We start from the raw sequence: 15,370 nt of genomic DNA, 5'->3' as shown, positions 1-15,370 counted from the left end.
TTTTCTCTGGCTCCTCCCAGCTCTGAGAGAGCCAAGAACAGAGCGTGATTCTCAGGCCTCAGGTCATCCTGCAGAAATGAGGAAATTCTAACTGCACGAGAGGCAGAGCGGCCTGGTGGTTATGTTCACAGGACCTGGTCCCTACCCTGGCTGAGCCATACAAGTGCTGTGTGACCTTGGGTAAGTTGCTTCACCTCTCTGAATCTCATTCTCTCCATTAGTTAACACAGATAGTAGCACCTCCTTTGTAAGCCACCCACAAGGTTTCAGTTCATATATGGTCACTGTGATTTTTCTCTCTCTCTTCTCCCAAATACCCACTTCAAAATAGGTGTGCTAGACCCTGAACAGATACTGATGGGGTACACGGAGCTGGCACCACAAGGGGAAGAACTTGAAGCCGCTCAACATTCACGTCAGGCCCAGCCTTAGGCTGTGTGTTTTGAAACACGTATCTGAAATAACCAGTAACAGTTAAACCTACTAAATAGAATGTTCCAGACCATGTCTGCCACTTGCATTCCCCACCCCTGGCCAGAGCTTGGAGTGTACTGGTCGATTCAAACAAAGTGAGATCCTCAAAGGGCAAATGGAAATTTTCTAGGGCAGAGAAGATGGGACAGAAGTTCCCAGTGAAGGGAAATAGGGGTAGGGGTGGGGGTGGAGGGAATCACAGAGGCACAAAGATTCCCAGAATAGAAAAGAAGGGCTGAAGAGTCTGAGGTCTTTCAGGCTGAGATGCAGGATCCCTGGGTCCCCTGGAACAGACTTAGAAATGAACCACTTGAGAATCTGATGGGGTGTCAGAGTCTTTCCAGAGGTAGATGCACAAGATTTGAACATTGACTTTCAAGAGCTGGTGTAGAAGAAATACAAGCAAGACAAATACCTACAAGTTCAAGAAAAAATTACAGAGGGGAAAGCCAATGATTCAGCGTGTATTATATAAAATGTTTCCCTGAAAAATGTCATCATTTGGAGATCCTTTAAGAATTTCCTTCAACTCTTTCCATTTCACTAGGTGCCATCAACTGCAAATGCTGGTAAGTTTTCAAAGGAACAATAGAACTGTTGGTTCAAATACATTAGTAAAGCGGTTAGTCGTGTGTGCCTGCCCACCTTCGCTGAAACACAGGCGGGGGTGCCCGAGTTCACAGGCCAGATCCCCTTGCTGCTCACTCCAGTGGTCGCCTCTGGTCCCCTCGGCCCATGTCCTAGCTGTCCTTAGTCACTCTCCCTGGAGAGAAGAGTCTCTGACCTGCAGATTCTCCCCTGGCCCTTGGACATGCACATTTAACCAATAGCAGGACTAGGAGCTCAGCATGAGGTGGCTGAAATTGAAAGTGAAACTGGAAAGGGAGAAAGCAGTTCTATCAAAATGTATATGACTCATTTTTACCGGTGGTGTCAAATCAGATTTTGATGTGGTGGCATCAATGAATAATAATTAGCATTTTTAGTCTGTTACATCAGTGTGGAATTGTATTCCAAGATTCAAACAGTAACCAGCAAATACATGAGACTTGGGGGTGGGGGAGGTGGGTTCCTTGATATAAAATCATAGATCTTCATCTTCCTGAAAAAGAAAGGCTTTGCCTTCCCCCAACATATCCCAATTAAGGCTTTTAAGCCCTGGGTTGGGATGTATAACAATGAAGCAGCCAGAACAAGCTAAAGAGGGCTTGGAATTCAAGATAAAACACAAGGCAAAGTGGGACTTAGACCAGGAGCTGGGCCAGGACCATTCTCACCATGGAGGGGGTGTGCCAGAAATGGGGAGCCTGAAGGCAGGATGCTTGTAAGAGTCTCTCTCTCCACCTCCTCCCTCCCTCCCTCCCTGTTATTTGTGCTATTTCTCTAGCCCTGCATGGAGCTCCAAGTCTCTTGATGCCTTGCCTTTGGGGAGTGATGCCACCCGCCTCTGCTTCTTCCTCAAAGGTCACATCCCGCTGATGACATAAAGGAAATGGCCCTTCTTCATTATCTATCGTGTTGTCATTGTCAAGTCTGCCCTTGCTGTTGCCACTGCTGATGATAATCGTTAACGATGGCGATGTTTATAAGGAAGCTTGACTGCCCAAACAATCTGTGAAGAGCATCCATGACTTTCTCTACATGCCCAGGATCCACCGAATTATCTCTCAGAAAGAAGGTACATGCCTAATAGTTGAGGACATGGGTCAGTGAGCATTATTTGAAAAGGGCCAGAGAGCAAATATTTTGGGGTTGATAGAATGCACAGTCTCCATCTGCTCAGCTCTTCCCTTGTAATGCAAAAGTGGCCATCAAAAAGATGTAGGCCAGGGGCCTTCCTGGTGGTGCAAGGAGTTAAGTCTTAGCACTGTGACGCTATCTGCAGCCACTGCAGCATGAGTTCAATCCCCAGCCAGGGAGCTGACCCACATGGCGCAACAGACCTCTCCTGTCTCACCTGCTGCTCCTCTCAGCAGTGTACTTCAGTAGATCTGCCTGTTCTGCTCCCCACTCTGTCTCCAGCGAATCCTCACACGCCCGCATCTCTGGTCTGCACCCCAGTTCTTGTATGCATAAGTAAATAAATCTTTAAAAAAAAAAACAATGTAGGCACATGGTCAGGGCCACATTGCAATAAAACTTTATTGGTAAGAACAGGTCGTGGTAGTGGAGGGAGCTGTCCTGCAGGCTGTGGTTTGCATCTTCTAGATCTTAAAAAAGCTTCTTGCATTACGTGTAGAATATGTGGAGAGGGATATGCTCACAATTACTTTATGTGAACGACATATTATTCTAAAATGATTTAAATCACTGTGTGGGAACTTGTAAGTCTCATTGATGGACTCATTTAAAAATCTTTGTCATTTGTGGGCTCAATTCTTTTTTACTGCATATTTCCCAAGTCATCTTAGGATGCTTACTTGTTCATTTAGTTTCTTTTATCCGAGATGTGTCTGTCTTTGTGCAGGGGTGGCTGCAAACGGCAGCAAACCGCATGGAGGCTGTGATGCAACCTCTAATGAACATGACTATGTACGGAATGGAACAAGATTCACTAAAATGTGGTCTCCCAATTGCAAGTGGTAGAACTTGTTATTAATAAGCTGTAGATCAGGCATATTAGAAAAAAAATACAGGACAATTGAAAAACTCCATCAAAATGGGAAAATGAGAAATAAGTAGGCACATGTCTGTTAGAATAAGATTTCCAGGAGGGTATATTGTCAGAGCTGAATCATGAACGGCACGGGTGGGGGTGGAGGAGATCTGCTCTGGGGCCTTGATGGGTGCCCCTAGGTGCTGCCTAGAAAAGATCACCTGGAGGAGAAAGACAGGTGGCAGAGACGCAGGGTAAGAATGAAAAGATACCAGGGATTTTTTTTAGATGGGAGAGGTGGGGAGGGAGAGGTGGGGAGGGACAGCAACATTTCCAAATGTATAGATTCTCTTAACACAGAAAGTGATTTTAAATATTATTTTTATACATAAATTAAGATATCAAATAGCATAAGGCGTTTGATTATTTTTTCTCCACAGCCTTGAAAACTGGCACATTTGAGTTGTTTAAAAAAAAAAAAAACACAACACTACTTACAGTAGCTAAGACACACAAACAAACCAAATGCCCCGAAACAGATGACTGGATCAAGAAGATGTGGTATATAGACACCATGGAATACGACTCGGCTGTCAAAAAAAGATAAGCTCATGACATCTGTGGCAACATGGGTGGAGCTGGAAGGGGTTGTGCTTAGTGTCTTAAGTCAGAGGATAAAAGATAAATATTGGATGAGTTCACTTATATATGGAATATGTAGAAATCGAACAAAGTGTCGGGGTGGGGGAAAAGGACAGAAAGGGCAAGCTGACCATAGATCTGAGGTATACAGCAGGGGAGGGGGAGGAAAAGGTAAAATCAGGGGAGGCAAAAGCAGAAGGGACTGTGGTGATGGATTACGGGTGCCACAGAGGTGAGAACTACAGGGATTATACCTGAGGGGAGAAATCAAATACCATCCAAAAAGTAACAAAGATGTAAAAAAATAAAAAATAAATTATTGAAAAAAAAAAAAAAACCCAAGAAAAACAACTCCCTGGTGGCACAGGGATTAAAGACACAGCACTATGTAGCTATCACCAGCCACTGCAGCACAAGTTCGATCCCCGGCCAGGGAGATACCCACATGGCGCAGCAGACCTCTCCTGACTTGCCCGCTGCTCCCCTCAGCAGTGTATTTCAGTCAACCTGCCTGTTCTGCTCCCCACTCTGTCTCTGGTGAATCCTTTCACCCCCCACACCTCTGGCCTGTACCCCAGTTCTTGTATGCATAAATCTTTTAAAAAAATAACAAATAAATTAAAAAGTCATCATTTCCCCTTGGGAAAATAGAAGCATCATCTCCGAGACCTTTGGCAGGGCTTGGCAAACAGTGGGAAGCCGTGAATAAAAAGAAGGCATGAGAGAATGAATGAATGAATGAATGAATGAACAAATAATTTGACCGCTCCCTGTTAAGCACAGCACCTCATAAAAACTCAAAGGCTAGCCATTAAGGAGATCCACATCCATTTGGCCAGAAATGGGGAATTATCTTAATCTCCACCTGCGGGAGCTGCCTCTCCCAGAATTTAGCATGTTAATCTCTTTCTCAAATAGCCGGGAGAAAGCCAGCTGGGCCCCTCAGCCCACAGCACCCCGACCTCCACTCCTCCTGAGCAGCACAAACCACATCAGATACAACTCCAGCCCCCAAAAGTGGGCCTGGGGTGGGGCTGGGGCAGAAATGTTTGGGATGGGATTCTGGAAATCCTTTCTCCAGGGGACAAAGAAACCAACACAACTCAAGACTTGATTCTCCTTTCCGCTCCCCCGGATGACTGGGCACTGAGGCCTTGTGGGGAAGCAGAGATCAGGCTAAAAGAGCTGGAAGGGGAGGGAGGGAGGGAGGGAGGGAGAGCTCTAACAGGAAGGCAGACCGACTGTCACAGTCAAAATACTGTCATGTATTTACTATGGAGGACTCAGCTGTGCCAGGCTGGTACCCAGGACGCTGCCTGCATCACCTCCCCTGCACCATCAGCCCCATCTGATGGCAGAGTCAGGCCACTGGACCGCCCCAAGTCACCCGCCCACCCGGCAGGAGAGGGAGAGCTCCTGGACTGTCTCTGCAAAGGCTGGACCTTGAACCCTCAAGTTCAAACTGCCTCTGCATTTTCGAACTGGTCACTGTCACAACAACAACAAAACCAATGAAATCAGCCAACACAAAGACTTCTACAAGCCAGGCTTTGCACCCACTGCAGTCACTGTGCCCCCCCCCCCAACTGCGTAACTGAGGAGACAGCAGCACAAAGAGGTGACGCATTTCCCTAAGGAGCCAGGTAGTGGCAGAGCCAGGAGTTGTCCCGGTTTGCCCAGGACTGTCCCAAGTGAGCACGGAAAGCTGCGAGTTCCTGAAAACCCCTCAGACCTAGAAGCCAGGATACCGGTAGCCCCGGCCAGGAGCAGAGCCCGGGCAGCGTGGCACTGCAGGACATGCCCTCAGCCAGCTCCTGGCCCTCTGGGAAGGCGCATGGCAGAACTGCTATGGGCATGGGCTTTGAGGTCAGACCAAGACCCATTTCGAGTTCAGCCTTTGCCATCATTAGCCGCGGCGTCCACAGGGCTTCGTTTTCCTGACCTGGGAAATAGAATTGAGCCTCTCACTCCTTTGCTGGTTTCAAGGACTCGGCAAGTTAATTGCTGCCAAAAACAGGGCGCGACACAGGTGAATGCCCAGCTTGGGTAGGATTGTCAGGTCTCCCCATCACAGTAAGTGAGACAATATAGGGGACCCCAGAGGGGGCCGTGTGGGAAAGTCCTGGACAGGAAAGTGTGTTAACAAAGGATTAATCCCAGCATCTGCCGAGGCCGGGGCTAGGGGAGTCCGAGTCACCCTCGGGTCACACCAGCTGCTGTCATCTCCCGTCCCAGGCGCCCAGATATCCTGGCGAGGCGAGGAGGCATCTGTGCCGCCCACTCGATCCTGTCTCAGGCTTCAGTCGTCAGCAGTAACCTCGAGAGCCCAAGGAAAGCGCCTCTGGCTTCCTCCCTCCTCCTTTGGCTATTTGTGGCCTTTGTACTTTGTAAGGGACAGGGAGGTGATGCTGTTCTCTTCCGTCACACATTCTATTCTGAACAATGGCAGCCAGGAAGCTCAACCCATCAAGTCTCCTGATTGCCTCCCCATTCTCCTAGAATCCCAGGATGGAGAAACCTGCCTGGCACTCCATTAATAACTAGGTCAGCCTCCACAGTGAATTAATTATGCATTCCACTATCTCCCAGGCAAATTCTGAGGCCAGTGCCAAGGAAGGCCATCATTTAGTCACTCAACAAACACAAGGAGGCGCCGTGGAACAGGGTGTGCTCTGGAACCAGCCTGCTGGAGGTTTCACTGCAGCTCTGCTGCTTCCCAAGGACCTGCCCTGGGTGTCAAGTTCATCATGTCTCTGTCCCTTCGTGTCCACATCTGATGAGGAGTTAACAGAACGCTCAAGCTAGTGTGCTGTAAGAACAATGCGTGGCAAGTAGTATGTGCTCAATAAATGCTGCTTATCATTCTAACAGTATCATTTATGTTAAAATGAGTATGTCTTTAAGTCAGTGATCCTTTCTCTAGAGCCTCACCGTTGGGCCATTTTGAAAGCACAGAACAGCACCTAGAGGGAAAACCTTACAACATTGGCATTGAGTCCAGTGGGAGTGTGAAACACAGCCACTTTCTCTTGCTAATCTCATCAACCCACGGCCAGCCTCATGGACTTGTGGCCAGTGTCAACCCTGGGTCTCACACTGAGAAGGGTCCCTTCAACTGAGATGACTGTCCTGAGGCCAAATATCCTGAGCCATATAAAGAATGCATGGCCTGCCCAAACACGACCCACCGGCTCTTTCTAAGATGTCCAGAATCGACTTTCCAAGTACGTGTCAGCTTGTGCTAGATTTAAGGACATCTCCAAATATACATTCTTACCAGAAAAAAAAAAAAAAAAACAAACCCAAAACCTCTCTTGAGGCAGGGTTAGCATCTAGAGGGACAGTTTTATCCTAGGAAGTCATCGTCCTCTCGTTCTCGTCATATGAGGCCTTCTCTCTTTCCACCACGCCCAGGGCCCTACCCTACCCCTTTGCTCAGGCTATAAACCCCCAGCTTGTCCCATTTACTTGGGAATTTACAGCCATGCAAATTCTCCATACATATGTTATTAAATCTGGTCTTTTTCTCCTCTAATCTGTCTAATGTTAATTTGCATATTCATCCAGGCAGAGAAGAACTAAGAGTGGGGGGAATGTTCCCTTACCCCCAACAACTTGGCAAGCCAAGCAGGAGGCTTATCAGAAGGCTGGATGATGCTGGTATCCCAGGAGGAGGCAGAGGACAAAAGGGCTGGCAGCTAAAGAGTCTCACCCTGCCAGACCCCTGATCTCTCTCCATCTGAAGAAATCTGCACCCCAACGTAAGTGAACTGCCATGGGACAACGGAGCATGCACTGAGGTTTGAGGCCCGGCCTCACGCCCCTCCCACCCCCTCCCCTTACAAGGTGTGGGTGGAGGGCTTTGACATATGACATTGCTAACAGACTCTCTGCTCTCTTCTTTGTGTTAACATTCCCTTCTGTGTCAGAGTAAAGTGGGGAAAGAAAAGAAAAATAAGAGAAAGCAGTAAGGAGCAAGGAAACCATACCCTGTGACTGGTATCAGCCCTGCATCCTCTCCTTGCAAACCTGACACTTCTCTGAAATCGGCTTCCTCATCTGTAAAGTGGGTAGAATTACTCTTAGGATTCTCAAAGGACTAAGTGAGATAGTGCTGGACCTGACTCTCCTCTTGACATCAAAAAGTACTCAATACATTGGGCTGTGAAGCTGCCCACAGCCTCTGCAGTGCTGGTTCCATCCCCGGCCGCAGCGCGATGGTCCCACATGGCGCGCAGACCTCTCCTGCCACCCGCTGCTCCCCTCAGCAGTGTACTTTGGCAGTCTGCCTGCTCTGCTCCCCGCTCTGGCTCTGGTGAATTCTCTCACCCTCCTGCGCTTCTGACTGTACCCAGTTCTTGTATAAATAAATAAATAAATCTTCTTTTTTTTAAAAAAGTACTCAATAAATGTTATTTCTATCCTTCAAGCAACAATCACTAGAATAATTAGCTCATCAGGCTGAATGGGTAAGCCCCAGGACCAGAACAAAATTGTTTTCTCTCCAGGTTCAACTTGCTCATTGGTTCTTCTGCAGGTGAAGGAAGCAAAAACGATCTATTTTTCTCTCATCCCTTTTCTGTTGTTGTTATTCTCTGGGCCACTTCCTCCCCAAGCAGAGTTTTGCCCCAGAGCTTCCTGGCCCCGGCTGGTCTGGCCACTTCTGGCCCCAGCCACGCCAGTCAAATCCCAGCTCATTGTAACACAGACATTCACCAAGTCTGCATTTGCATCTAATGTCCTGGAGAGACTGTTAAGTGTGTTTTACATTGTTTTTGTATTATTACTACAACAAGAGAAGATGTAATGGAAATATACCTGGATGTATAAATTAAGGGGGGGAGATTCCTCCAGGGTCAGGCACTGAACCTTTGTTTACTTAAGACATTAACTTAGCAAATCGTTTTTATGGCTGTCGTAAAGAGGGACTATAGCTGGGCTTCAATGACAGTAAATTCTCAAATAGAAATGAATTTTCATGATGACTTGACATCTGTCTGGCCAGAGGGCCACAGATCATAAGGCTGTCTCCCTCATCCAATTCCTCTTCTCCCCTCCAATAACTCAGACGGAACCGCTACTACTACTAATAATATTAATAAAATCAGCAAGCCCACCAGGGTGGCTCATATTTCCTTCTCACCAGAGTGTGGATTGGTTCAACTCTGGGGGAGTAATCGGCTCTCATGAGCCCCAACAGGGTCCAAAGTTTTCCACCCAAGGATTCTGCCTGCAGAAACCTCAGCTGAATACATAACCTGAATCGGTAACACAGATGGCTTGACTATACAACAGAACTTGTAGTTTGAAGTTTAAACGTTCAGAATGGGAAACAATTGGATGGCTAGCCTCAGAGACTTGCAACAAGATGGGATCACAAAACTTAGTGATTTATAACAACTGTAATTCTGGGTTTTGCTTACGTATCTACTGGGTGGGAAGGCTGGGTGGGGCAGCCTTGTCTCTGAAACACAGGACTTCTCTCTTAGCTGGGTTGACTCCAAAGGTGAAGGCTTGGACAGTGTGGGGTGTGACCTCTTGACACGGGATTTCCTATATGGTAACCTCAGGGTAGCCTGACTTCTTAATGGCACCGGCGATTCCCAAGAAGGGTGTTGCAGGGTACAAATAATAGAGCCTGCCAGTTCCTTAAGGTTTGGGTCAGGAACCAGGCATAGGCTGGCTTTTTCCCTCTTCTATAAATCAAAATCACAGAACAACTCACCTGCATTCAGGAAGGGACAATGGACCTCGGCACCTCTTGGTGGGAGATGCATGGATGAATTTGCCACCATCTTTAATTCCCTGCACTGGGTTTTGCTGTAGCCATAGGATGCAATGTTATATCATCATTAAAAATGTTAATGAGATTTGGAAGACACAGGGGAATGTTTATGCCTGATTAAGGTTAAAAAAAAAAAAAAAAAAAAGCTAGCACAATGAAATGTCCAGGCAACCTGATATAAACAGTAGAATTGTATCTCAGGTTGCCAAGAGGTGAAATTATTTTATTCTCTTAGTATTTTCTGTGTTTTCCAAGATTTTTAGAGGCAGTGTCCAGCCCACAGCCATGCTATATCTGACTGTGGCATGATTTTTAAGCTTAAGAAAGTCCATGTTCAGGGGCCTTCCTGATGGTGCAAGGGGTTAAGTCTCAGCACTATGAAGCTATCTACAGCCACTGCAGCACAAGTTTGATCCCCAGCCAGGTTGCTGACCCACATGGCGCAGCAGACCTCTCCTGTCTCGCCCATTGCACCCCTCAGCAGTGTATTTCAGTAGATCTGCCTGTTCTGCTTTCCACTCTATCTCTGGTGAATCCTCTCACCCTCCACACCTCTGGCTTGCACCTCAGTTCTTGTATGCATAAATAAATAAATCTTTAAAAAAAGAAAGAAAGTCCATGTTCAACTCCACTTTTTAGGCCTCCATAATGGCCTAGAGGTTGAGTCTCAGAGCTGTCACTGCTGAGGCCCACTGAGATGGCCTAAGTTTGATCCCCGGCCTGGGAGCTGACCCACATGGTGCAGCAGACCTCTCCTGTCTCAGCCACTGCTCCCCTCAGCGGTGGATTTCAGTCTGCCTCTTCTGCTCCCCACTCTGTGTCTGGTGAATCCTCTAACCCACCCCACCCTACCTCTACCCCCACACACCACTAGTATATACCCCAGTTCTATGCAAAATTAATAAATAAAACTTTTTTAAAAATCCACTTTTCCCAGCTTCTATAAAGAATGCTGACACTAGTTGGCTGGTGGGTTACCTACAGCCCCTACAGGAGGTGTGAGTTCCCCTGGTTTGCCAAGGCTCCTAGCTGGCCTCCTTTTGCATTTATCATACCTGTCTACCCCCTTCTGGCATCCGAGTTTGCAATTCCACAATGCATAGTTACAACTGAAAATCAACAGCAACAGTTACCGAAGAAAAACCTGGAAAGAAGAAAAGGGCCTGGGATGCAAAACACCCCTGATTTCCCTATGCCTGTCTACACTGCTCCCCTGTTCCTGTCCTCCTGCTCCCTCACCCCTCCAATCCATGGTCCTCAAAGCACATTCCAGGTAAGGCCAATGAGAGGCATGAGCCATGCAACCCGGTCCAGAGAAAGAAGTGGGTGGGACAGGCTGGGCAGGCGAGGGCAAAGGTGAAGACACTGGCACCAGAATAGGTGCCATGAGGTTTGGGAAGGAGAAGAAGAATAAAGTTCTGGTAAAAGGAAAGAGCGTGAAATGGCCATTTCATGCCTTCTAGCAAACAAGATAGAGAGCAGCGAACCCTGCCACTCCAGCCCCCTCCCTGCTCAGTGGCTGGCAGGAGAGTGAACTTAGGACAGCTGTGGGGCTGGAGCCCCCGGGGCAGACAAGTCATCTGAGTACCCACTGGCTCTAGGTGCAAATTGCCTGGCCCCTTATTCGTTTAATCTTCCTTTCTTTAACCTGATTTTAAAACTCAGTTGTATCCTGTGTGATTCCCTCTTAGAAATCTAAGGCAAGTGGGTGACGTGCTACACACTCACAGGCACGCACACACACTTGCACACAGACATACACGCACGTACGCAAGATGGTGTGAAGGAACGAGTCCAGAGGGTTCAAGAGAGTCATTAAATGTTGAGGAATGCTGTAAGCCTTTTGTTAAACCCAACCATTATGAAAATAACATCAGCTTGTAATTAAAGATAAAAGTAACAAACACTCAAAAGTCATCCCTGCTCATTATTTTCCACATTGTACTATTATCTCTGTGCCTGGGTAATTTTCACCCGCCTTAGCCGTGTGATGAAATAGTGTATAATCGTCGTCACTGACCACACTGGTGTCCAGCTCCCCCTCACAGCAGCGACACAGGCAGCCTAAAGTCAAACACAGGAGAGTGATGGACACCCCGGAAATTGGCAAATTCTCCAGATAAGGGCTTTTTCACATAAGGGGCTTTTTCTCTTTCTTCTCAAGCCCCTGGAGAGCTGATCGCTAAACATTACAATCATACCACATCTTTGCATAATTTCTAAATACGTACACGCGTGTAATATAATACACACTGGCAATATAGTTCCCTTAATATACACTAAAACAAACGGCAAACGTAATACAAATACATGTCAAGGGAGGATGTGTAGTATTTTAACACTTAGGCAGTTGGTCATTTGTTGGGGAGGTGAGTGAGGTCGCCTGGACCACATGAGGAGTTCAAGGCCCCCTCAGACTCTGTGCTCCCCCTTCTGGCCCCAGTCCCCTAGGTCCCCCTGTTCACGACTCTCTCCCTCTGTGGGCCGTACCAAGTCACATCCCAGAAGACGCGATCCACAGCTCGAACAAGAGGGAACAGCCCGAATGAGGGAGGAAGGGAGGGGAAGCTGGGGGGCTAAAAGGGTCATTAGAAATTCACACAATTAATTAGCCAATGCTGGGGACACAGCCTTCTGGATAACCCATTGATAAGGATGGCAGGGGGCCTATTCCCCCAGGCCCCTTGTGGGTTACCGCAAGCAAAGCTCGATGGCCCACCTCCCCCTCCACATCCACCCCAAACCGGCTTAAATATTTGATGCAAAATTAAAGCCGTTCCAACTTTTATAGCAGCGTCTGCTGCCGCTGGGCGCCCACCATCCCCCCATTTCCCAAGGAGCCCCCCGCCCCCGTCTTGGGCAGCCTCCTCCTCCATCAAGCCGAGTGCATTAGGACAATTAGCACCAGCCCACTGGCGCCAATTAGCAACCAATAGTGTCTATATTATGGAGAGGGGGCGGCGGGGGGCGCCTGTGTCTCCAGCCGGCCTTCACACTCAATTACATTAAGTGGAGGCTCCGAGCTGCGGTCGGTGGACAGTTGCTGGAGTAATCGTGTCTTCTCTATGCTGCAGGTGATCTTCTCCCGGCTCCCTGGCCCGAGACTGACTCCTCTCCTTGTCTGCTTACATCAATACACACTTCCTCAAAAGGCAGGAGTGGGGGAGACAGGGGCAGGAGGCAGCAGTGTCCAGTGAGGCAGGAAGAAAGTCAGGGAGCTAAATCACCTTAGAGATCATTCATTCATTCATCCAACAAATACTCACGGAGGAGCTTCTGAGTTTCTGCCATGCTCCACAGCCAGGACTGCTCTGCAATCAGCAGGGCTGGGTGCAAAATGAAAACATGAGACACGCCAATCACTTCATTAAAAAGTTCAAAATGATGGCAGCTGAATTTTATCCAAGTGCAAGGTCTTCTGAGATGGAGTCCTGCTGAGCATGGAGGCCTCACGAAATTGCACATTGTCCCTCCCAGACACTGCCCCTACCCGGGACCTGCTATTCCAGAGTGAACAAATCTGGACAAAGATGCCTGCCTCGGGGTCCTCACATTGTAACAGAGGGAGACACTCGGGAAAGGATAAACAAAAGGGACTCGTGAATCAGTTAGTTCATAAGAAGACCATGAGCTTTACTGGGAAAAGAAAAAAAAAAATCAATGAAGCAGGGAAGAGGAGTGGGCAGGAGCAGGATTTAATGGGCAGTTGGGAGACGTCTCATTGAGAGTGTGAGATTGGAGCAGAGAGATGAAGGAGGTGAGCGGGTGTGCCCGGGGGGTATCTGGGAAACAAACCTTTCATGATGAGCCAGTGCAAAGGCCCTGTGGCAGAGGCGTATCTGTTGTGTCCAGAGAGTAGCAGAGAGGTCAGCGTGGCTGGTGTGAAGTAAAGGGGGACAGCAGGAGATGCAAGCCCAAGACATAAGGGCAGTGATGGGAAGCTACAACTTCTAGGGCCTTCTTAGCCGCTGTGAAGACGTGGGCTTTGACTGAGTCACTCAGGAGCCACCCTGAAGGGCTGAGCAGAGGAGTGCATTTGTTGAAAGGAACATTCAGAAAGCTGGGTTGGCCAAACAGTAAGGTCAAAAATATGAATTCAGGGACCCCATGAAGAGCCTACCCCTGGGGTTGGCAATTATTTTCTGCAAAGTGTCAGAAAGCACATACTTAAAGCTTTGGGGACCACATGGCCTCTGTCTCAAAGACTGAACCCTGCCTCCGTCACAGGAAATCAGCCATATTTGGTGCGTAGACAACCAGGAGAGGCTTGGTGCCAGCAAAACTTGATGGACACTGAAATTCAAGTTTCATATCATTGTCACATGTCATCAAATAGTATTTTTCTTTTGCTTTTTTCACCAACCCTTGAAAAATATAAAAATTAATCTTAGGTCATGGCATGCAAAATCCAGCAGGGGCAGCAGGCAGGTTTGACCCAGGGGCTCGCCTTTGTGCCCACAGATTTATGAAGTAACCCAGGAGGAGCCAGAGTGGGAATAAGCGCGAGGAGCCAGGACAGATTGGGTGTATTTTTATGGCACAGTCAACAGGACTTGCTAGAGGGTGACTGGGGGCAGAAGAGAGAGAGAGAGAGAAGCCGAAGGTAACCCCAAGTTTTGGGGGCTGAGCAACCATAAAGCTGTTGTGAATATCATTGTTACAAAATCACGCTCAGTAGGTTTAGTTCCCAACCCATTTCACAGATGTGGAAGCGGAGTCTTAAAGGATGAAGTATTTACCCAAGACCACCAGCCAGCACGGCAGACACAGATATTTCTCACGCAGCACCCGATTCTGTGTACGAAACGCCGCTGCCCACACGGCTGCACATATCTTATTTCAGGCAAGAAATTTTAAAACAGGGAGCAGAAGCCCTCCCAGGACCAGTTTTTGTTTTTTTCTTGAACACATTGACTTAGGGGGGAGTGTAGGTTTCCACAAGCCTCCCGTCTCTGAGCTTCAGTCACCCCAATCTTTTCAACATGGCTCCAGGGCTGGAGCCTCTCCCAGGTTCCTCCCTGATGCAACATTTGTTGACACCACAATTATTCTGAGCAAAGCAGACTGGATTCCACAGCCTTAGGAAAGAGTTAATTCCCTGTGAAATGACCGGGGATTACTTAAGTCTTTACACAGTGTTTTATATCTTTGTGTCTGTTATAGCTTTAAGTGCTTTCTGGGCTTAAAGGCTAATCTCAGGTGGAGACCAGAGGCCTCCTAGAAAGCCGTGGTCAAGTTGAAGCTGGAATCCAGAGGGCTGGCCAGTCAGGAGCTGGGGCAGTTGTCTGCAGGGAACTGAGTCTTCCTGCTGTCCACCTCCAGCAGCTCCCTCTCCTGCACCCCAAGAACCACCAGCAGGTCACCTCACCACTGGCCTCCGGCCTCAACAGAAACTGAGCAGGTGCCGACCCCCTGTGTGCACCTGGCCAGGTGGGGAGACTGTGAACGGGAGCTAAGCGAGGGGCGAGAGGGGAGAGACAGGACTTACATGATCTTAGCCTGGAGTCAGCTGCTGGGGGTGGCTCCACGAGGGCCCAAAGCAAAGGGGCAGACGTCCTGCATGTGACCCGCGCTGTGCCGGGGCCAGGGATGCCTGGTGGCGGAGGACGTGCAGTGGGTGTGCAGTGGCTGGTGACGGATGCCCGAGAAGTGTGCCCAGGGGAGGGCTTGGGGTTCTCTGGAAGGCTTCCTTCATGTGGCAGCTCCTCCCATGTGCCAACACCGTACCCTTGCTCTGCTCAGCGAGGGGGTCAGAGGGCCCCACTGTGTGTTCTTAGGAAAGCTAGCAAGGAGGACATTTGTTCATTCACGGCTCCTGCAAAAGTAACTGTGAAAGCCACAAGCTGAAAACGGGGCGAGAGTTTGCTGATGAA

At 48.4% G+C, this 15,370-nt stretch overlaps 1 long non-coding RNA gene across 1 annotated transcript; it reads left to right on the top strand.

Annotated features, from left to right (window-relative positions):
- The first annotated feature begins 1,007 nt into the window (after positions 1 to 1,007).
- Positions 1,008 to 3,538, top strand: LOC129145840 (uncharacterized). The gene is made up of 3 exons (XR_008551938.1): positions 1,008 to 1,043; positions 1,862 to 2,152; positions 3,511 to 3,538. It is a non-coding gene; the product is annotated as an uncharacterized LOC129145840 (long non-coding RNA).
- Positions 3,539 to 15,370: the final 11,832 nt, after the last annotated feature.

This window comes from Talpa occidentalis, unplaced genomic scaffold (assembly GCF_014898055.3).
Source record: "Talpa occidentalis isolate TD23 unplaced genomic scaffold, MPIMG_talOcc4v2.1 talOcc4.14, whole genome shotgun sequence".
Lineage (NCBI taxonomy): Eukaryota > Metazoa > Chordata > Mammalia > Eulipotyphla > Talpidae > Talpa > Talpa occidentalis.
Note: the sequence above shows the minus strand (reverse complement) of the source record. Positions and strands in the feature narration are given on the sequence as shown.